Below are 24,781 nucleotides of genomic sequence, written 5' to 3' on the forward strand. Positions count from 1 at the left end.
ACTAGTACGTATTGCTTGATGTATTGACAGTCAGGAGGTCTTTGTTTCTCTGTGGCTGGTGCACAATTTGTTGGTTAGTTCTTCCACGCGCCAGGCAGTAGTACGTTTAACACTGATGCACAGTATATTCAAGGGGTAATATTCCATTATGGTTTGGTTGATAGTTATTAAAAGAGCATCCACAATGGGAATTGTGGGGTTGATTATTTCTTTGTACCATTATTTAAAAAAGTGAAGTGCTTAAATGAGTGACTCAAGACATAGTGGGTTTAACCTTTCTCGTGAGGGTATGTCTTAAGAGGATGAAGATAGTGGTGTGGTCTGCTAAGTGAAGTGGGAAAGAGTTACTACATTGTACTGGGGGATATTGGGAATATGAGGTCAAGTACATTTACTTTGATGTGGGTTGTTTGTATATGTGTTGTATTATATTCAGGAAATTCATGAGGCTGCCTTAATCCCTATTATATGGAATGCACCCAGGCAGTTGCTTATTGAGTTGACGATTGGTATTGAGGTAATGAGGTTAGAATTTGTCACAAAGGAATTACATCTGTGCCGTGGGCAGTAGATCAGTTGGAAAGTGGTGGTTGGTTTATGCAATAGGCGAAGGTGGCATGAGAGACACGCTAAGGAATTCATGGTTGTTAGACTGAGGATGGTCCATGTCCAGTCTTATTTGTGGATAACTGCCATACCTGCCCCTATCTTCCGCAGGCAGTCAACATGTTGGATGCTGTCCCTTGGAAGCATGAGGATATCAAAGATGTGGGCGGAAGTGGGTAGAGTTTGAGTGTGGTGATAAGGTCAGCATTGTCATCAGTGTTGTGGATGGCTAAGTGCAAATTGATTAGCTGTAGGTTGTGAGAGAATGTTTAAGGTGACCAAGGACTCTCACCTGAACTTTGTGGAAGAGCACTGCAAAGGAGGGGAAAAAACAAAGCCCTTACATAGTCACAGTTTGGTGTGAAAAGCTAGAGGAGGTGGAGCCAGTCACCATAGGACTTAAAATGCTGGACTAGTCTTAGAAGGTCTCCAGCACAGGGACACTCCTCTGAACCTGGTGGAAGAGCATTCATTTACATAGTGTTTATACCACGAAAAAACAACATTCAACATAGCAAGCCCTTTTTGTATATGTCATTAAATGTCTGAGGTGCAGTAAAGACACAGGTTCATCATATGTATTTATTTATTGCTGTGACAGCATGCTTTGTGTTTTTCAGTTTTTCATGAGCAAATAACATGATGAATATGTTTTATAATGAATAAAAGTCGAGGGAAATTAATTACATAAGCACATGGCTGTGGAGGACCAAACTTACAGCTCTGCTTTCTTTCCAGAAAAATACTCCAACCTCTTTTCTACCAAACCTTGGTGATATCATGCAACAGAATGCGTTTGTAACTAGGAATAATGCACCCATGTGCCTTGAGGACAGGTCATGCATGTGCAGGCTCTTTGACAATGACAACAAGATATACACTGGTAAATTGATAGACAATGGGCCTCATTACGAGTCCAGCAGTAACCAAGCCAGAAAAACCGGCAGGTTACCGCCAGACTCGTATTACCATTCCGCCTCCGTGATTCCCGGAATTACCGGGGCATTACCACCCAGGTGATCCGGGAATTCCGCAGGCGGAATTGTGTAAGTACCCATTCCCATGGAGTCCCATCGGACTCCATGTGGATGGGGACAATGGAAAACCGGTTCTGTCTATGACGGAGCCGGTGTTTCCAATTCTGCCTGCAGGTGGGTGGTGTTAAACCGCCAGGTCAGACCTGGAGGGAGTGACACCTCCCGCCTGCAGGACTCTTAATCAGCTGGCCCGGAAAGAACGGTGGTGGCGGTTTTACCACCACTGTTCTTTCCGGACCGGCTGACTCTTAATGAGGCCCCATGTATCGCATGGTTGTAGCATTTGTGCATTTAGGATATATTGTGACAAAAACGTGTGGAGACTGCTATTTTGGGAAGTAAAAAAACACATATGTCCAGATTTCTTCATTGTTTACATTCAGAGTAGGGGAGATGACCAATTACGTGCCCTAGAACGCATGTGGAATCCTGCTGTAACCACCCAGTTTCTCATCACCTACTGCACCTCTTCCCCAGATCTACAATTATCCTTTGGGTGTCATCTTAGAAGCCATCCTGCAGCCCACTAGCAGATCTCTGCAGTGTTATACCCACTGACCCCCACACACACACCCCTGCTCACACTCTTAACTTAGGTCCCAGCCTGCTCCCTTCTTCAGCTGCGTCTTACTCAACCCTTCTAGCTGCCCTGGACAGAGTGAAGGTTCCCCCGTTATTATTTTTCATGACAGCCATTTTACTTTGAACCTTTATTTAAAAGGGCGATTCGGCACACACGAAAGTCACAGGTGCAATATCCCTTAAAACATATTTTAGAATCACAGGGAATCGCCCGGGGTACCAACAGCTATCACCACCTTGTTTGGTGGGTGACAAAGCTAGTAACAGCCCTGATGACTCACCAGGGCCTAAGTGTGCTTGGGCCGACCTTAGGCTCAGAATGGTGGCCGTTATCAGCTGTGTCCATACCCAAAAGTGGAGGAGATATCTTAAATACAATATGCCTCACTATTTGGATTGTAAGATATTTCTCAGGGATTTTGCATATTATCCATCATTCAAAAACATGTTTTCATGATCCAAGAGCCTATGAGGGTTTTCCCAGCCCATATATATATATATATATATATAAAACCATGCTGAGTCAATGGGCATCTTTCTGAGTTTGACAGTAGTTCCTGTGGAAAGTCTTGTGGATTTAGTACCAGATTACAAGCGTGGTAACAGTAGGGTTAGAACTCATCAATAGGGGGATTTGAAGAAATTATTTCGGGTAATAATTCAAATTGTTACATTTACTCCAGTTATTTTTGTTAAAGAGGAGATATCCCCAGCCAAGATGTATTGCTGGTACTTTACCACTGACCTTTAACATTTGAACATGTAGTGGCGGTAAAGTATCAATACTGGAATTACCACCACTTTCTACAGCACAATATCAATAATTCTGTTCTTTGAGTCAGATCATCATATTCTTCAGTGGCTCTGAAGGGCACATTGGAACAGGGTTACCAAGTCATATTGTTTTGGACAACGAGTAGCCATATGTACAATGATAATGCAAAGTGACTTGTTTTTTTACCACAACATATTTATTTTTGGACAAATAAATATGATAAATGGCGTAGTCTAAAAAACATCAGGTAATATTGATTCTGTGATTTTTTAAATCATATTTCTTTTCAAAGATATGCAATTACATGAAAAAGAGGGCATTCATAAATATGACTATTAACATAGAATAAGATGTTTATTTTTAGAGTTGGAATATATCTCAGTAAACAAGGTTTTAGTTAATCTCAAAGGTAGGCCATATGCTGCACATGCTTTATCCCCGTTCATTCCTGCAGTTAATTAAGTGAAGGTTCATGCTTCCTCAAATCAGCTCCCTCATCTTTTGTCAGTTGCTAAGAGATACAAGTCTGTTTATCGATTTGCATTATATCTGCCAACCAGGAGAGTATCCAGCATTGCAAGAGCCACACAAAAAGTCCTGCTACTTTTCCCCCAAATGAAGTGCATGCAATTCCATACAGTTTCATCCGCCCCCCTACCAATCATCATCTTTTTTGGTAACATTAGTGGCAAATGGCATAACACATACACATAAGAAAAAATATAAAGCTGCAGGAAATTCATCTATTAGAGCTCTGTCCAGGCTCTATGCAAAAAGCCATCAATTTTAGGTCATATTCAGTGGGTCGTCCCTGTGTCATTTTGGGGGATTATGTTACATCATTCCCATAATGCAATAACAGCGGGTCACAAGGGAACTCAGAACTAAATTTGAAATCTTAAGGGAATATGCTTAGAAGATGTGGAATTGTATACATGAGAATGTTAGGTATGTGCACAATTCCAACCCAGCTCCCCAACATATAGTACACCCCTAATGAAGAGAGGATTGACCCTACCTTGGTCAGATTTACAAGTAGATTTTATTGGCTCAGTTCAGAGATCAGCACAGTGAAACAGGTGTATGTTGACAGGACATGCTTAATGCTCCTGATTGCAGCGCACAAACCGTGGCTACTGTAATGGTAAATCACATATTTTCCAGGTTCGGTTTACCCCAGACAATAGAGTTAGACTGCGGAAGTCATTTTACAAGTGCAATAATGAACAAAATGTGGCTAATATTAGGGATGAAAAGAAAACCTCATATTGCATATCATGTAACCTCCAGAGGGGGAGTAGAACGGTGTAATAGAAAAATTATTGACATCCTCAGAATGTTTGTAGCTGAAGCAGGCTCTAGTTGGGATTTACAACTACCCCAGCAATTGTTATGCAGGACAATTGAGCAAGTCTTGGTAAATGCATCCACTATTCATGAATTTGTGGACGATTTAAAGAAACATTTGCAACATGCATTTGCATTTGCACAGAAAAATCTAGACAGAGCAGATGGAGGTGACAAGTCTTTTTTTAAATTATTATTATTATTATTGAATTTAGCTGAGTGAACTCAACTGTTTCAAAATATTTACATTTCCAAAATGTACACAATATCACAAATCAAGAGGGAAAGAAAGAAATAGAAATAAAAAACAAATGCCTTAAAAACCCATAAAACATATAAAGCATGTAGTCCATATAAAATTCATATAACAATCCATAAAAAAGCAAGAAGACTTCAACACGAATGTGTAGTTGTTCAATGGTGCTTAAACTTTTCGCAAGTCTAACTATGACAGAAAATCAGCGATTAAAGAATGTGGGATAGGTGATCAAGCATATCAATAGAATTTTTACAAAGGACATATTCTTGGCATCCTGGTGTGGCACGTTCAAAATTGTGGATACAATTCCACCTGTGGCATACAAAATCCTAATCAAGGAATGCTGTATGGGCATGGAACAGTTTGTCCATGTTAATCGGATCAAGCCTTTCCACCCAAAACATGAAATCAAAAGAATAGAACAGAAACGTCCAATAAACAAGGGTTAAAACCGTACTGATTACATCAGAAGCAGAGATGTCTGTTGGTATAAGTGAGTAGTATGGTTCACAATATTCAAGGCATGGATTTGAGATGAAAAGGATTCATCGTTATTGATAATTATGCATGCTTAGTGCACATGGAAGAATGGATGACAGTTGAGGAATTGGCATTACAAATTAAAGACAAAACATTAAAAAATCTTGGGGCCTCATTATGACTCTGGCGGAATGGATTTAACGGCGCAGGTAGAGCTGCTGGTGCCGGTAAACCCATTCCACCCTATTACGAGGTCCCCTTGACGTCTGGTCAGACCAGGCAATTTTACTGACTATGCTTTTCCCAAGTTGAAGAATGTATATTCTTGGCAGTATTTCCGAAAAACTGTCAAATCTATAATGACCAAGTTTATCATGTTTTCTCACACTAACATCCATCAACTCAACTCTCTCCAAGCAACCCTTTGTAATTAATTCTGTGCATGAATATACCATGAATTACAATGAGAAAACAATGGGTTATGTCTCACAGACAAAAAGTGAGCTTGGTAATCTTGCATACATTACTAAGAAGAAGCACCTGGAATTCACTAGCAAAGCAAATAGGCCTGGATTTGTAAACAAAGAGGTTAAGCCCCTTTTTCTCTTTTCCAGCTTTACAAACACCCATACCTTCTACATTTAAAACACCAGACCTATTCACTTTGCCAATGATGGTTTAAAATGTATTCCTCACAATGGTTTACAAGTAATCTTGAAAACAACTCGGTGCATGTGGTGGGGTCATATGCAGGCTACAAGCTATTTTTCAGCATCAACTGCTTTCATTTGACAGAACTTCTCATTGAGGACATGCAAAGTTGTTACTAGTGCAAGGAGTACCTTCCAAAAATAAATGCAATATGTCTTATATACATGTCAAATAACATAACTCAGGAAAGTGAATCTGGCTGGCTGGCCATGTATAGCTATAAAGATGTGGATGCTAATTGCATAAAACAGAGATACAATCAGTCTTGCACTTTTTAAAATGTGTTTTACTTTGGCTCTTGTGATATTATACATAGTTCGTAATAATTAAATATTATGGTTTTTATTTTGAGTCAATATCATTGCACCTAGAAATAAATATGTGTTTGCATTCTTTCAAGAATTAACCATCTTTTAATGTCCTTGGTTCTGTTGGTTCTTTCGTCAGTGGTTTGTTGATGAAAGAAAAATCACATCTGACATAAATGATCTGGGCACATACTTGCAAAATCACTTCATTGAGTGGAGAAAGCATCACATTGATGGCAAAATATATAAAGTTGGGAAATCAGGGAAAATATTACCACATTATCTTACATTTTGGGCAATTCCTCTTTGCTCTTTAGGATTCTCAAAAAATCTGCTTTCACATCCTTATTACTGAGGCAGTAGATCAGCGGGTTCAGCATTGAGATGATGACGGCGTAAAAGACAGATATCACTTTGTCCATTTCATCTGAGCGTCTGGTCGTCGGGCGAAGATACATATTGAGGCCAGGCCCGTAGAAGAGAATAACACAGGTAAGGTGGGAAGAACAGGTGGTGAATACCCTGTGCCTCCCCGTTGATGAATGCATTGTTAGAATGGTGATGATGATTCTAGTATAAGAAAAACCTAATACTATCATATTGCAGGAACTCATAACAGATATCGTTGTGTATATAATGATCTCGTTCAGTGAAATATCCTCGCAGGAGAGTTTAAATAGTGGTAACATGTTACAAAAGTAGTGCTGTATCTTGTCTTCACACAAAGAAAGCCTAAAAGTTAACATTGTATATACTAATCCAGCTATCAAACCACTGACGTATGGCACCACGGCCAGTTGATTGCAAAGTCTATATGTCATTATGAGTTTATAATGTAATGGCTTACAGATGGCTGTGTAGCGGTCAAATGCCATAACTGAAAAGATGAACGATTCAGCTACGCCCAGAATAGAATAGAAAAGGAACTGCAGAGCACATCCACTGAAGGATATCACATTCTTGTCCACTAAGAAGACCAAAAGCATTTTGGATGTGATCGTTGTGGAGTAACAAAGATCCACAAAGGACAATTGGCTGATGAAGAAGTACATGGGCGTATGAAGCAGTGGGTCGACACAGTATATGTCTATGATTCCGATACTGTCCAGAACAGTGAGGATGTAAATCAGTAAGAAGACAATGGGCCTCATTCCGAGTATGGCGGTAAGGGATACCGGTCACTGTTAACGAGACCGGTGCCGGTAATCCCTTACCGCCACATTCCGAGTTCCCTTTGCGCCCTCGTCCTTAACGCCTGCTTTTAGTGTTGACATAACATCATGTTGTTGGAAAAATTCAACATGAAACCATGACATTCTTAACAGTCAAGGCCTTGCACAGTAACGTCTGTTTTTACTTTTCAAGCAGGCACAGTTACATAGAAGCACATTATATGCGTTCACTCTCTGTTAACACTCGCATTCTAGTCCCCTTCAGCAAGCAAAAATAGACGTTATGTGTACATGTCCATCGCAATAGCTCTTCATAATCCTCTAAACCTTCATAGAAACTCAGAGCAAGTGATAGAGGTGTTGAACATACATGGCGAAGAGGATTTTGATAGAAGAAACTGGACATTTCTCCTTGAATGCCTGACAAATGATGCATTCCTGCCTTTGCTGGATGAGTATTTGGACACAGTAGGCCTGATTCACAAAACGTTTTTCAATGGGACAATACATTGAAACATGCTTTGTGAATCAAGTTCAGTAGATGCCAACTCGAGAGCTCAGATGTCTACTAATGAGTGGCTTTTGAAAGATTAACTTCCCAAAGAGGCATGACACACAGATGTATGCTAACCTCCGAATTAAGTGATCTGGCCATGAAACAGCTATTTAATCTATCAGGGCCGAGTAAATTGAGGGCTCGTCTACAAAGATGGATTACGCAAATGACTAGCCTCTGCATGACAGGTACTGTTGTTGCTTGCTAATCTAGGGTCTTCCTTACCAAAGTAGCTAGACAAATTAAACAGGTATAACGAGGTTGCATGATAAAATCTGAACATAGAAAGGTGGATTCTATACCCCAAGCATGTCACAGAGGATATCTAGATGATTCAGGTTTCAAATTTTCATATGCTAGGGTGCAACCTTGTTCATCGTAAAAGGGAAGGAAATAATCAAGCACTTCACTTCACTTGCAGCAACAAAATAGGGCAGTACTTGTGTACTATTGGGCTAAGACATATTTTGATATATTTTTGCTTGCTGAAGGGGAATAGAATGCGAGTGTTAACAGAGAGTGAACGCATATAATGTGCTTCTATGTAACTGTGCCTGCTTGAAAAGTAAAAACAGACGTTACTGTGCAAGGCCTTGACTGTTAAGAATGTCATGGTTTCATGTTGAATTTTTCCAACAACATGATGTTATGTCAACAGTGTGACAATCTCACACCTTCACATAGGGGGAAGGTGTTGGAACGTTCTTGGCTGATGAAATCTGTAATCCATCTGCCGATGTATAAATAGTTGCAACTCTGCAAACAACCTGGATACCAACTTGGATTTTGAATGCTCCTAATCCTAGATGCAATTCTCTCCCACTGACACAGCACATCTTCTGTCTGATAGAAATGCTTTGTGTTACAAACTCAGTCCCTAGACCTAGTCCAACCCCAAAATTTAACTTGGTGACCTTTTACCCCCCCCAATCCCCAACTATACCCTAAGAGTATTTCCCTGATTTTTCACCTGGAAATGGCATTTGTCTGCTTTTTCGTTTTCAGCTAACTGAAGGTATAGCCGTGGCTATCTCTCGAGTTGAGAAAAAACAAAGATGGCAGCTGTTTCATTATAAACACCCAGATTCTTCTCACCTGAGATATAGTTATTTATTTTGGAGAAAGGGGCACTCTCTTCTACGTCAAATATTTCAAAAAGTACTGGACACAATAACCTTAAACCACAAAAGGATTGCGAGTCAGCGCTACGTGCCCAAGTTGGTTCAAACCTGGTTCAACTCTGTACAGCAGTTTTGTGCTGTGCGGTCTGGCAAAAATTGTCAATTTTTTGTCTATGGGAAAATGAAAGGGGACTAGTCCGAAAACAAGTTTTTTTTTGTTTTCTTCATAATTTTTGTACTTTTCAAAGAATCAAAATGTACCAGTTGGTAGGTGGGGGTGGGGAGGAGGTACGGGGATGACAAACTTTCTTTTGGAAAAATGTCAGCCAAATCTGATGCACGAGTCAAAGGTTATTAGCAATAACTTTTGGGATTTTCTATTTAACTAAATGTTACCTTAACTATAGGGCAGCGACCACCGCCCTACAAGATCCTTACTTGTAGCCCTTTCTGTTCAGACGCACAATGCAGTCAGTTCACCGGTGCTGGAGAGCATGACTGAGCTTGTCACGCTTTTACATCCTGAATTTGAAAGATGATGGGGCTCATTATGAGTATGCCAGTGAAACTGACAAAATTCTGATGTGCCGGTATTACTGTTACCGGCGGGGCGATCACGGAATTACTGGCATACTATGAGTCCTCGGGTGCATGCACATCCCCTACTGGAAACGGTAATAACGGTATGCCAATATTACCGGTGACAACAGCAATTTGATGGTATTACTGGCAGATAAGTGACGTTAATTGCAATACCACAAACCAAACTGCCAGTAATACCAGAACATTGTTGTTGTTATTGGTAATACCAGCACTGGAAATAGTGTCAGCACCGGAATGGAAAGGCCACTGGCGGCCATTTTAAAAACACAACCCCCCCTGAATTTCCCTTTTCCTGCTGCCATCCAGTCCCAGAAGTGTTGCCCAAAGATGTACCACAAAAGAAGGTCCAAGGCACCAGATGCACGGCTCTGCAAGCCCACATTTTCAGAGGCGGAGCTCACCGCATTGTCAGATACTGTGGTACAGCATGCTGATGAACTGTTTGGGAGCAAGCATGTAAGACCAGTGTGCAGAAGAAGAGGGCCAGATCGGCACTGTCCCCTGCACTACCAGGGACTGCCGTAAAAGGTGGGATGATCAGAAGGCAAGGATCCATAGCCTCATGACAAGCACAGGATGGAGTGTGCCGTCACCGGAGGAGATACAGTGAACCCCCCTTCACTTCATGCCCTGGAAGGAGACGGCCTGCAGTATCCAGCACATGGAGGGCATTGAGGGGATAGGAAGCACTTAAGACTGGAGCAGGGAACCAAGGCGCAATAGCACCCAAGCAATCTACATGACATGTGTATCTCTGGGGGTGCAAAATGTCGCATGAGAGTAATGCAAGCCCACAGACATGTCTACCACATGAGTAACAGCATGCCATTACATTTCCAACAGAAACACAGTCCACGGACAGTGAAGAGGCCGGACTCTCGACCGCAGCCACATCAATTGTTCCCACCCCTACACAGGCCAAACCACCTGCCAACAGGACGAAGCAGCAGGACAGGGCTACTAGGCCAGCAACAGAACCAACTCCAACGCCACCTCCACCTACCACTGCCTTGAAAATTCCATCAAGCCCTGAGGGGGACACACTACCCATGCCAGCGGTCAGCGGACCCCCATCAGTCAGGCAAGTGACTTAACTGTCACTACAGACTCCAGTGCCATGCCACAGCCACCACCTGTAGTAGCACACACTGTGATCATCACAGCAGTGGTACACAGACCCCAGGGAGCCAGCATGCAATTATCCCCATCGCATGGAGTGCAGCCCCTGGCACATTGCAGCAGGGCCAATGTTCCTACCACTGGAGTGGAAGAGGAGAAGGAGGAGTAAGAGGGTGATACTACCCCATGCTTCTGCCTGACCCAGGCACAAAGCCCACCCAGCCCACCACCACTGCCTGAGACCAACATCCATACTATGCATATGAGGCTAGGTACCATTGAGAGGCAGCAGGCGGACATCCATTCATATGTGGGTCAGCAGCTGCAATAAATGCAGGAGATGCAGGACTGCCTTTAGGGGGGCACCTGCAGGATTGCAAGCTCACTCACTATGCAACCACAGTCATGGTAACACTGGGGCAAAGAGTGCATGAGCACACCGATTCTTCTTTGGCCTCTGCAGAGTCTTTGAACCAGGCTATTCAGCTCACTCTACAATACCTCAGGGCACAGGAGTTTAAGCCATCCACTTCTGCTACCTCAACATAGGGCTCCATACCTAGCACTCCAACGTACCGTTCACTGAGCCACCTCACCTCCAAGGAGCAGGAGCACGCCACCAAGGCCAAGAGGTGGTGATTGTGAGGATGGGTGTTTTGGGAGGGGATTTTGGGGGTGGGTGTTCAGGGGAGTGGGAGTTCAAGGGTGGGTGTTGTTAGGCAGAATTCCGTGCAGTGACCTTAGGGACCACTACACACAATTAAGACTACAGGTGGTAATACAAGTTTTACCTTTGGTACAAGCCTGTACTACTATGTCAGAGTGGTAGCAGTGGCGGAGCAGCCATGCTTATCTCAAGAGTATATGAGCAGTAGCAGAGATTACGCAAAGGGACCACAATTACTGTGACTCAAGCAAACACTGACTCAAGGTGTCAGGTAAAAAATATAAGTACATTTATTTTGAAACCATTTGTTATAAACACAACACTTCTATTAAACTCAAATAAAAACCACACGTTAAATATACTACAACTAACCAATTCACTTTGTACAGAAAGTCTCAAGGTAAGTACTCTGTGTTTGAATGAACCGGTGTTACAAACAAAACACGTTACCGCGAATACGATTGTGATCACTTTTTGACAGTTTGGTCTACTAAATAAACGCGTATCCGTGACATGAAATGCTACCGGGTCAAAAGCACACTTAGCACCTGAGATACCCAGAGGGAGTTGGAGGCAAAAATCCCAGGCAATATTTTGGTTAGGCAGGCAGAATCAAGAGACACTCAGAGACAGGAGTTCAAAAGTCAAAGGGCCGGAGCCAGGGTCGAAAGACACCGGGGCCTGTTGCCGAAGATCACACAGTCAGACAGTTCACGATTCAATGTAGCCAAAAGTACTTCGATATTGTCAATTTTCGGAAGCAAAAGTTATAAGAAGGAGGGAAGACAAGGGGAAGGCTTGGAAAATGAAGAAAAAGGGATTCACCCAGTTTCCTCAAGTAGAACACAGTACCTTGTTCCAATGGTGCAGCTGGTGCCCTGGCAGTTGTTCCTGTTGGTTTCCCGCAGACCCATGATTCCTGGAGCTTTGTTGTGAAGGAGGACGTCTGAAGGGGGGTCTGCACCACACAAGGATGAAGCCGGCAACAGTGACGAGGAATAAAAGGTGCGCTCCTCAAAAACAGGAGAGGCTATTCAGGTGGTTATCCGGACCACTACAGCAGCGTGCAGCGATTTCGACCAAGGAAGAGGATCCTCTGGCTGTAGAAGATGAGCTGGTTATCCCCACCAAGCTCAAGGGAAGAAGACTCCGGACTGGATCTTCTCTAAGTCGTTGAAGGAAAGATGGCTCAGGGCTGCAACAGGGCTTCACCGGGATGGGGTAGTTGCAGCAGTCGTCGTTCTCTCCACTTCTCTTCGGTTCTTTGTAGTTCCAGTGGCGACTCTCTGTCTTCTAGCCCAAGAGACCTGCCTTTTATGCAAAAAAAACCCATTCACACAGCCTGGCTGTCAATCAGCCAGCAGGGGGGTTGTCCAACCCGGACAACCACCCTGGCCAATCATGAGAAAGTGCGACCCTGTGCAGGGGGTGACTATACACCTCCCTCACATTCAGCCCACCTAGACACCCAGGCGCTTTGAGGAGGACATCTGAGCAGAAGCCAGACAAAAGCCAGTGAACAAAGAAGGCGAACCTAGTTTGCCGTGCAAAGTAAAACACAAGAAGGACTTTAACAAAAAGAAATGGCGAATAAACCCAACCGGAGCCAACAGAAAGACGATTTGGTCAAGCGGGTTTATGTTTGAGGCTAATATAATAGCCAAGAACAGTACCACGTTTATCTAATATAATCGCGGTAGAAAAGTTAGGGTAGATACCACTGCCACCAGCCAAGTCTAAGGACCTCATTACACGGATGGCAGTAAGGGATTACCGGCACTAGTAAGGGCACTGGTGCCGGTAATCCCTTACCGCCCTACTACGAGGTCCCTTTGCTGGTCCCTACCTTAACGGCTGGTTCTACCAGCCGTTAAGGACAGGACCCGCAAAGGGACCTTGGAGGCAATTAAGGTACCACAATTTGCCGCACCGTAATTGCCGCCTTCCCCATTCCCATTGAGCCCTATAGGGACTCAAATGGGAATGGGGAAGGGCCAATGGTGAATGGGGAATTAAGGCCCTGCCAACCTTGGAATGGGGTGGTAATTCCGCCATTCACCATGGCGGGATCAGCAAATTATCGCTAATAGCGCCATGGTTACCGCCTTGCATGTAATGAGGCCCTAAATGTTAAAAGAGCAAAACAATGCTCTAGGAGGTACAGATTCAAAGGGGTACTAGTTAACCCTTTCCAGTACTCCGTGGAAGATGGGGTGTACTGGATCTGTGGTAGATTAACTAAGTAAAGTTAATGGTAACCTTACCCTTTTCTGGGGGACGGTAGTCGCCTCAGAAATGGAGTCGAGGGAAGTCTCAAAGACAACCCTGTGCCACGGCACTGAAGGTGCTGTGTGACACACAAAAAGGAGAGGGCTACTGAAGTGCTGTACTTCAGAGTTCATAATCACAAAAATAGGTAGAACCACATAGCAAAACATAGGTAAGAGTGGGGGAAAAGCTCTCACTCAACCAAGTGGAAAAAAATAAACTCTAGAAGTCCAGCAAAGCTGCTGGGGGACTCACTAGGTGAGGGAAATTAGCCATAGATGAGAATTCTCCCTAACAGGTGTTTTGGGAGGGGGGGGTGTTCTGAGGGTGGGAGTTTTGGGAAGGAGGATTTTGAGGGTGGGTGTTTAGTGGAATGGGATTTCTAGGGTGGGCATTTTGGGGGGTTGTTCTGAGGGTGGTAGTTTTGGGAAGGAGGATTTTGAGGGTGGGTGTTAAGGGGAGAGGAAATTCGAGGGTGGGTGTTTTGGGGGGTTGTTCTGAGCGTGGGTGTTTTGGGGAGAGGGATTTTGATGGTGGGTGTTTTGGGGACAGTGTTCTGAGGTTCAGTGTTTTTTGGGAAGGGGATTTTGAGGGTGGGTGTTTCAGGGAGTGGGATTTTTAGGGTGGGTGTTTTGGGGGATTGTTCTGAGGGTGGGAGTTTTGGGAGGGGGATTATGAGGGTGGGTGTTTTGGGGAGGGTGTTCCTAGAGTGGGTGTTTTGGGGAGAGGGATTTTGAGGGTGGGTATTTTGGGTACAGTGTTCTGAGGGTGGGTGTTTTGGGGAGGGGGATTTTGAGTGTTTGTGTTTTGGGAGGGTGGCTGTTTTGGGGATGGGCGATGCTGTTGTGGGGAGGTTAGTTGCATGTTGCACATTGCAAGATTTAAAAAAATGTAATTGAAGCACCACCACCACTTCTTGAGACCAACATGCACACTATACATACGAGGCTAGATACCATTGAGTGGCAGCAGGTGGACATCCATTCACTTGCGGGTCAGCAACTGCAAGAAATGCAGGTGATGCAGGACTGCCTGTAGGGGGGTACCTGCAGGATTTCTCACTATGCAACCGCAGTCATGGTAACACTGGGGCAAAGAGTTCATGAGCACACCGAATCTTCTTCGGCCTCTGTAGAGGCTTTGAACCAGGCCATTCAGCTCACCCTACAATACATCAGGGCACAGGAGTTTAAGCCATCCACGTCTGCTACCTCAACATAGGGCTCCCTACCAAGCACTCCAATACATCGTTTACTGAGCCACCTCACCTCCAACGGGCAGAAGCAGGCCACCAGGGCCAAGAGGTGGTGATTGTGAGGATGGGTGTTTTGGGAGGGAGATTTCTAGGGTAGGTGTTTAGGGCAGTGAGATTTCGAGGGTAGGTGTTTTGGGGGGTTGTTCTGAGGGTGGTAGTTTTGGGAGGGGGGATTTTGAGGGTGGGTGTTTTGGGGATGGTGTTCTGAGGGTGGGTGTTTTGGGGAGAGGGATTTTGAGGGTGGGTATTTTGGGGACAGTGTTCTAAGGGTGGGTGTTTTGGGGAGGGGTATTTTGAGGGTGGGTGTTTTGGGAGGGGGATTATGAGGGTGGGTTTTTTAGGGATGGGAGATGCTGTTGTGGGGAGGATAGTTGCATGTTGCAGGTTGCAAGATTTTAAAAAATGTGATTGAAGCAATGACTGGACATTCCTTATTCAGTGCAAGTGTTTAATGTGCGCAGGTACATTTCACTTTACAAAGGTGCATGGGGAGTGCAATTTGGTGGCTTCATCCAAAGACATTGTCAATGAGTTCCTGATGACCCAGTCACCCAAGCCTGACCTCTACACGCTCAGTGCATGCATGTGTGGTATTGGCACCCACTGCATCATCCTCAGGGGGTGGTATGTCAACATCTGGGGAATGTTGCACCAGATGCATATGTTGTGCAACATAGCACAAGCCAACACTATCTAGCCCACCCTTGTCTTGCCTATACTTGAGCCCACCCCCAGTCCAGTGTAGATATCGGAAGCAGGTCTTTCACAGGCCAAAGGTGCATTCAGTTGACACCCTAGTGCAGATATGGTCCTGGTTGTGTGGCACCTCATGTGATTCACTTTGTACACTTGCAAACTTGACTTTGCCTGGTATACTCTCCTGCCAGGGCTTTCTCACACCTTTCACATTATACAGTTGCAGTCTTGACTTTGCCTGCTATACTCTCCTGCTAGGACCTTCTTATGTGATTCACTTTTACACACTTGTAAACTTGGCAGTTCTAATATTTCCTACATTCACTTCTGGTATTCTTTATTTTCAAATATTGGATCGCAAATCCCTTTCATTCACTGTGCTTGCTCTTTTCTTTCCTTAATAGCATTACCGTAGTGCCCTAGTTTGTCAGCTTCCCTTCCTTTCCCAACTTCTGCTTTTCGTAGCTCTCTTTGGTGCTCTTGCCGTATCTCGTCTCCACTTTACAGACTCACCAGTTTCAGCTAGTGGCTTCCACATCCTTCACCACTCTGGTTTTGCTGTTGAGCCACTCTCTGTGTTCGGGTGCTGTTGGAACTGCATTCCAGTTCCTGGGGTTGTCGGGAAGATTTCTCTTTGGTCCCAGCTGGCGTACCTGCTTCTGCAGCCCTACTTCCTTTGCTGACTTCCCGAGCCTTCCAGATCCGCGGTCTCCTCTGTGGCTCAGTGGTTCCTGGGATGATACCAAGAGGATGAGACTCCTTCCGACAGTGTCACTCTGCTTCATGCTTGTTTAGGGTTTAAAATGTCCCGGCATCTATCATGTGCTCACGATCGCTAGAGTGTTTCCGGGTCTTCTCGACTTCCCTGATCGTCATTGCTCCGTTCAGCCTCTTCATCCCAGTGTTTCCATACAGATGGGAATAATAGACAGTTTTTGGTATTTCATTCCCAGAATGCTGAAAAATGTTATTAGCATATTTGATGGTTGATTGAAGGGGTTTATCACAGTATGCCATAAAAGCATGAGGAATTCAGGGATTATCCCTAAGTGGGAAAGGGGGACATTTGTTTTCATGATATGATACTGGGTCATCCCCTGAGGTTTACCTCCCCCCATGTGGTTCTCCCTTAAATAGCCACTCCTAGGGTCAGGATCAGGTAGCAGCTGCCATCCCCTGGCCACATGGGAAGAGGTTACCACCAGAAAAAGAGTGATGACACCATCGGATTCATCACAATAGTCTTTAGTCCAAGTTTATATATTGTAAAGTGCTCAGTGCTTGACAATACAAACGTGCATGCTATTTATAATATAAAAAGCATTCTCACTGATGTGTACCAGGTCAGTTTTTCCATAGGCAATTTGGCACAGTATAGTTTATCCATCTTTGTGAAGTATGTTTATGACCTTTGCATGACCTTAATTGATCACGATAATGTTAAAGAGTTCTCAGGTCAGTCACTCATTATATAAAGTGCATGATGCGTAGCAGCTTAATGTGCATCATATGTCCAATTTTAAGTTTGCACAAGTAGATTATGTGTAAGTCACATACTCATAATATAAGGTGTTTAATGAATGATAACATATTGTATATAATATGCCCACTTCAAATCAGCTGCATATATTAGCCATATTTAAACCAAGTTGGTAATTTGAATCGGCTACAGATAGTGGCCTTATTTATCCTAAATGTAGATAATGTAAAATGCTTAGTGCTTAGCAATAAGAAGTGCATGTTACATCTAATTTGAGACACATCCTCATTAGTGTGTTCCAGGTCAGCTTTTCATAAACAATTCGACTCAATCTATCAGTTATCCATTTTTGTAAAACATTTCTATGACCTTTTGTTTCCTGGCATCTATTGATCACTACACCATCAAACAGTTCTACGATATTGATCATGTGTCAATAACTCTATAAAGTTCATGGTGCATAGCAGCTCAATGTGCAGTGTGCCTCATGTTTAAGTTGAACCAAGTTGAGCTTGTGTAGATCAATTGCTGATAATATGACATTCTTAGGGCATCACAACTTGATACGTATACTATGCCCAACTCATATCGGCTACAGATGTTAGCCACTAGACACAGCTAGCCAATATTCCATTGAATTTTTTGGTGCGTACCTCTGTTCTTGAGGTAGTAGCGTGAGTACTGGAAGAAAATGCTTCAAAAGAGAGATTTCTTGTTCACTTCGATTTTGTTTGAAATGTTTGTGTTTGTATATGTGTGATTTATAGTTCAGAATGGTTCTGAAAATGTTGTGGAAATACCTATTGCCGTAGGAATCTCGCGTGAATAGGGGTAATAAGAGACGGGGCTACAGCTAATGGGATGCTGAGTATATTCTATCATTTTAGATGTAGTGTATACGCGAAGAGACATTTTTTCTGCCTATGTGCAGATATTTTCAACTAGCAGCACCGCTTTTTAATCCTTTGGGAAACAAATAGACTGGTCTTTGAGGAAAGAACACTGAGAAGATTACAAGCTATATTTATCTTCTGACAAAGGGCTGCAATATACATATTACTGATTCTAATTGTCACAATGAAAAAAGTCACATATTTCTGTTTGTTGAAAATCAACCCACAGGCTCGTTTAAAAGCCATTAATGAAGTGTAGTAAGACAAACAAGCCATTAAAAAGACGACTTTGGCATGTTGTAAATGATCGCACAAATTCTGCGGGAATCATGGAGGGTTAAAAAAAAAATGTTTATTACAACTTTTATATGTAAAACTTGCATTCCTGTAAAGGACTTTTTTGGAAATGTTTTGTACACTGATAAACAGAGTACCAACGTTGGTTAAATATACTCAAGGAATATTGCATTCCCATAACTGGTTAAAAGAACTCCATCATCTCTATCAAGGTTAGACATGTAAAACTGGATGCTGTTATTCGAAATCCAAAAATGTTTGTGGCTGGCAGCAAAAGCATAAATTACCTTATTGACATTTCTCAGTGATTTCTCAATTTTTGAATTCCATTTGGTGGTTCATCTCCATTTTTGTTTCTGTGCTATTTAAGCAATTGAACCCGATCTAGTAGTGCCCTGGGGTGTCAGTCAGCCTTAAGGATAGTCTGGGGTCTTACCAGACCGGTAATGCCCCCTCCAAGAGTTCTATTGCTATTAGTTTGCCGGCACGTTGTACCAGAGTACTAATAGTTTTTTTTTTCTCGAGTTGAGAAATGGTGTGTTAACCATTTCTCAACTCGAAAAAAAATAACAAAAAATGATGGCTGCCATGGATCGGGAAGAAGGGAACTACAGGTTGTCCATTCTCCTTTTCCATTGAGTTCATTCGTGTGCCTGGGGTGTTCCGGGAACACTAGTGTTCCTGCGGCCAAAGAGGGACGAGGCAGGAAAAGGTAAGTGAGGTGGCGGTTTAAGATGTGGAAAAGGGCAGGAAGGGAATGTGGAGGGAGCACACTTACCTTGTACCTGGTAAGGTAAAATTGTGGCCTCCCACTCTGAGGCGGCCGAGAGCAGGGTCTTTCCTGGTGTGGTGAAAACCTAATTCTGAACCTCCTCATTGGCTCGGAGGCCACCACACCCCCCACTCTCCGGGTACTAACTTGGGAACAATTAAAGTGGTTTGAGTGAACGGTGCCATCCGTTTTGCCATACGTTATTTCATATAGAAAAATCCCTCATACATTTCCTAAATCATTAACTCTGCAATGAATCAGTATGATATCTTTTCTGTTCCTCAGAGAAAATACGTTTTTTGGCAAAGGGTGTCTCCATATCATCCTTCTGATGCTAATCGAATACATTGCAAAAGTATGGAAATTCGGTTCAATGTCCAAATGTAAAGATCTGCAGTATATCATCAACCAATACATCCATAAATCACTGAGGACCACATAGATAAACCTTCATATTTCATGTCTCCAGATCTGAGATACATCACAGCTGTTTTCTCAGTGCTCTCTGTTTGTATATGTTCAAAAAATACTGTCAGTGTGAAAGTGTTTGTGATTGACTGATCAATGCGTGTTTACTATGTTCTGATATTGTATAGGCTCCACACATAAGTAAATACATTTTTGAGATACACATTTTGGGATGCAATATTTTATAATCTGCAATGAGTGATAGTAAATGTGTAAGCAATCTTTTTGGATTGGAGACTTCTGTCTCCTTTATATGTCGGTGCTTTGAAGGAACTGTTAATGAGCAGCATTTAAACTTTAGTCACACTGTATTGTGGCTATTGAACAGTGAACAGCTACCATGCTATTTCCTTTTCTGAATTTAGCTTGATGCAGCTGGAAGCTTTCTAGTGGTTACTCCTTCAAATTGATTTGCAAAGAGATACTTTCTCTACATTATTTGCTGTTATTTGGATAGAAGAAAGGTAATGTTGTGTACCGTAAAACTTGTATATAATAACTGTTAAATTTGTAAATTAATGTGAATGCAGTTAGTTTCATTGTGTGAGCCAACACCAATATGCTGTTGTAATATAGCATAATTCAAAAATGTATATATGGATTTAGAAGGATTGAAATAGATCCTTGTTGTTTAAACTATTCACAGTGATAGGCTCTTAAAGTTGCGTCTTTGTCAAATGTGCTATTAGCATGTAGACGAGTGCTGGAATTATTCTTTTTTTAAATTATTTAAACGCACAGTTTTAATACAAAACATTTTGTTTCATCACCAACATCGCAGGAGCAACCATAGAAGATGAACATAAAAAGAAAAAATGAAGATAACATAATGTTAGACATCCCTTTACAGTTCCGTAAAGGTAGTCCACACCTCAAGAATTAAAAAAGACTGAGAGGTTCCCGGCGATGAAGAAAAACAGGCAGAAATCCGGGGAGGGAAAAGGACAATCTACACCCTCCATGAGCCGGCCTCTCCGTTAGTCCCTCCCCATCTATGATTGCTCCTTTATCCTAGAGTATTATGTTGTTACAGAGTCCTTACTGCAGTGCCTTCAAATCCAAGGGGTGTCTCTGAATTACTTCTTGAAGATTTCCTCTAGTTATGTTACCAGACATCTTGTTATAGCCGGACTGTTGCCCCAGTACAAATGCTCCCATCATAGTTCAGCATCGGTACTTGCTGTGTTCGTCATTTTTTCATACAATAGTAAGCTTCTCTCTGATCATAGATCTGGACAATAGAGGATCAAATATTGTAATGTTTCCTGTTGGTAGTTGCATAGTCTGCAGCTTTTGAGTATGGTATTTTGAGGCCGTTGTTTTTGTTTCTGTTTCAGACCAGTCAACAGCCCACAGCGCTCTTTTGACCAGTAATGGGTTTTTGCACAGGGTTTTTAGGCACAAACCCAGTTGACTCAGGATTTCCAGGCATTTTGTGCTCCATTCATTCAGGACCTTTTCAAATTAGCCTTCTGCCCTCTTCTTGATGATGTCATACTGCGGGGGGCAGTTCCAGGAGTTCAGTTTGCCAAATACTGTGAGAGATTTCCAGGCAATTCTTACATGCATAGAGATTCCGAAATGCAGGTGGCAGAGGAAGCAGCATAATCCTGTAGCTCCTGGCCCTCTCCTGCTACTGATAATATTGGATTATGAACACTAAGAAAAAGATTGAAGTGGCTGAGAACCCTATACCTAAGAAATCAAAACCAACATCAGAGATGGGTGAAGTTCCTAGTACTCAAGATATCTACTCTTTACTACTTAAAATAGCTCAAGACTTGGGAAAGGTGGTCCAAGATGTGGGGGATGTTAAATCATCAATGCATGATCTATCCAAGAAGGTCTCCCAGCTAGACAGCAGAATTACTATCCTGGAAAATGATTCAGCCTCTATGTCTTCAGAAATTACTGGAAGTTTCAGAGCATACAACACCTTAAGAGATGAAGTTCAAAAAGGAAGAGAAAAAAGCCTATAACTGGACTTGAAGATTAGGAACAAAAATCTGAGACTTGTAGGAGTTGAGGAAAATGCAAGTGAAGATTTATTGCATCTGGTACTGGATATATTGAAGTTCTGCTATGGCTGTGACTAAATAGTCCCCGGAGATATAGACAATATCTATAGAGTGGGGAGAAAATCTGGCCCAAACGCTAGACACATTTTAATCACACTAATGAACACCAGGACAAAAGAGACTATTCTGGCAGCTGCAAGGAAGAAAGGAAGCACCTATTTCAAGGGTACCCAAATATTCGTGTATCCTGACTACCCAAGAGAAACTTTGATAATCAGGAAATCCTTTAAAGAGGCCAAGGACTTATCAAGGCTTGTGGGCGTTAAAGCTTTCCTTGATAGGGCAAATCTACTGACCCTGGCTCTACCGGATGGTGAAAGGAGCACTTCTGACCCTAAGGAGGCCATGAAATGGCAGGAATCACTGAAGGATAAGTGCATTTAGTGATTTTATTATCATATGTTTTATGAGTTTCAAACATTACCCGCATCAAACTTGAATTTTATTTATTAACTTCCCCCTTGATAGGCTTTGGATGGGTTAAAATGGCACTGACAATATGAAGCCGTTGAAGAATTAGAATCGTTTCTTGTTCAAAAGAATACTAGCCTTCACGATGATGGATTTGATGCTCCGTAGGCAGCGCAGAGGGATTAGAGAAAAGTACCCTCTGGTGTGCCCAATATGTGCCTATGCGTGGATCAGGAAGTAAAACTGTCCCGACTACTACTCCATTATTCGATCCTACAGAATTAGAGAAAGACTTGTTGGATCCGTGAACCATCAACAGCACGGCGAGATCAGGACAAACAGGGATGGATGAAGGTTTGAGTATGGAAATGGGGCGATGGAGAGAGCAAGACTGATATGGGGAATGATGGTTGATCGGAAAGAGAAAGTACAGGCACTGAAGGAGTAGGATCAACAGATGACATAGTATAGCAGAGGTCATGTTTTGCTTTTATAAGTCTGTTGTATCTTGCTAGAATGGATGTTGTCACCATCATGGAATGTTCTGAAGTTTTCACCAGACACAGAAGGCTCGAATGTTATGTACAGGGACAGTAGGTGTGTGTCTGGAGGGTAGGTGTTGGACATGCAGTACTAATCCAATAAAAAGCTCATACCTAAAGCTCATACCTACAGTCTGTTAATACCACCACCTCATCAGTGCTTCTAGATTAAAGCCCAATGATCACGCTGCACTTCTTTAGGTCTAGACATGGGATCCACGCCTCTAAAACTGTACAAAGAGACTGCTGTCTTCCTAAGTCACAGTGGGTGTTCGGATGAACCATGGGCCGCACTCAGAGACACCAGTTCCAGAGTTATTTATCCACTTTCAATGGCAATTTCTTATGGCACCATGCCCTAACCCCATGCCCACTACAGTTCACACAGCCTTGCCATTAAAGAGTGTGACATATCCGGGCCTCCACCTTTCACCAGAGCCACATGCAGACTCATGAATCCATTTGCAGTCTCAGTAATAGGAGGGTACCCAAGCCAGCTGTGACAGTAATTCAAAACAATGAGCCTGGTTGATAGTGCTTTCAATTGACAGTTGTGTCCACAATGGGCCCATCGCATACCCTACTTCAACACACATAGTAACACCAGTTGCAGCATCTTTAATTTAATCTTATCACTCCCCCTAAGTAGCAGCAGCATTACAAAAGTATACCTCCAATGTGCACATCCTCGCTGATGCTCAAGGACACACCTCCGACTCATGTGGAAGATTTGAGGAATGTTCCCACCAGTATTGGTGCAGCCAACATCAAGGCTACAATGCATAAGTGATTGCTACTGTAATGTGAGTGTATGGCTGTCGGATAACTCCTGATGTACTCCATGTACATATTCTGACCTGTGTGGTGGGCTGGCGACTGTCACTCCCCACTATCCTGCACATGAGATGTTCTCCGCTTCATTGGATCGTAATAGGGCATGTCGTCTACGCACTTTGCATGTGACATTCTGGTAACACTAACTCTATAGTATGGAAGGCAAGGAACTACATGTGGAAGGTGCCACATGGAATATACCAGATTTACCAGTTCGTGAAGGGAGTGACTAGTGACAAGCAATGCAAACGAGGGGGGGCAACGTCACTTACAAGCTCAGGGGAAAACTGTGGTGATTTTACATGGCGATTCTTGTTTTCACATGAGCTCCTCTCCAATCTGGTCTCTTCCAAACCCAGGTGTCCATTGTTTCAGGGGTCATTAGCCTCAAGAGAAGTCAGAGATTGCATGCTGTAGGAATGTTCATGATTAAAAGACAGACTAAATGGGAAATGTTAACAACTGGTCTGCGAATTATGACAGCTGGGAGAAGGAACAAAAACTGACAATTCATCAAGTGGAAGCAAGTTTCAACATTTATTTAATTCAGGCTTGTTTCTCTTATATTTCCCATTTCTCTTTCATTTGCATTCTCCTTTCTCGCTCTTGATTTGCCCTTCTCCCCACTGCTCCTTTTTCTGCAGCTTCCATCACTTCCCTTTAATGCTTCTATTTTAGCAGTGACCTTTTTCCATTTTTACTCTTCTGTTTGTATTACAAGTCAGGTTTCAAGCATGATCAAATAAACTAATGCAATATTTGGAACTAAAGGGCAAAGGCTTTGCATAAGATGTCACATGATGATTTTTCAGCTAGCGATTCAGACTGTTAAATATGTTACTATCGCAAGTATTGGACGTAATTCAAGAAATAGCTTTTACACCGATATAAACACATTCGGTTATTTTGCGTCTGTCAAATCATCTGATATGTATCCATCACGCTATATTACATAGATGTCCTAAAGGGTGCCTAGATAAGTCTGGAATAGATGATAAATGTTCATTTCTGAGTGTTACTACTTCTGCATTTCCAATATGACATACCTTGAAGTCTGCTCATCTGGTGTGATGCCGTATGCTGAAGTCAATGATGGTCTAAGTGACTCTTGGGTTGGTTGGGGTGTTGGGGAGAAGGGGCTTGGTGTAAATGGTGACTGGAGATATGGAACTACATAGCAGGAATTCAACAGATCAGGATGGCCTATATATGCTGCATTAGCCTCATATTTTGATATTTACAAGTTGATATGAGATACCTACACCCTTCTATTCGACCAATGTACTTCTATTAATCCACATGCATAGGTATTCAGTCTCAGATGAACATTCAAGGAATTGGTTGATATTCTAATGACGATGGGCTGGTCATGGGGGGGTATCTGGGAAGCAGGGTTTGGATGGTGATATTAGTATGTGATTCCATCGTAGGGGTGCCGTGAGGT

The sequence above is a fragment of the Ambystoma mexicanum genome, chromosome 12, assembly GCF_040938575.1.
Source record: "Ambystoma mexicanum isolate Mex_15411 chromosome 12, UKY_AmexF1_1, whole genome shotgun sequence".
NCBI classification, from domain to species: Eukaryota; Metazoa; Chordata; class Amphibia; order Caudata; family Ambystomatidae; genus Ambystoma; species Ambystoma mexicanum.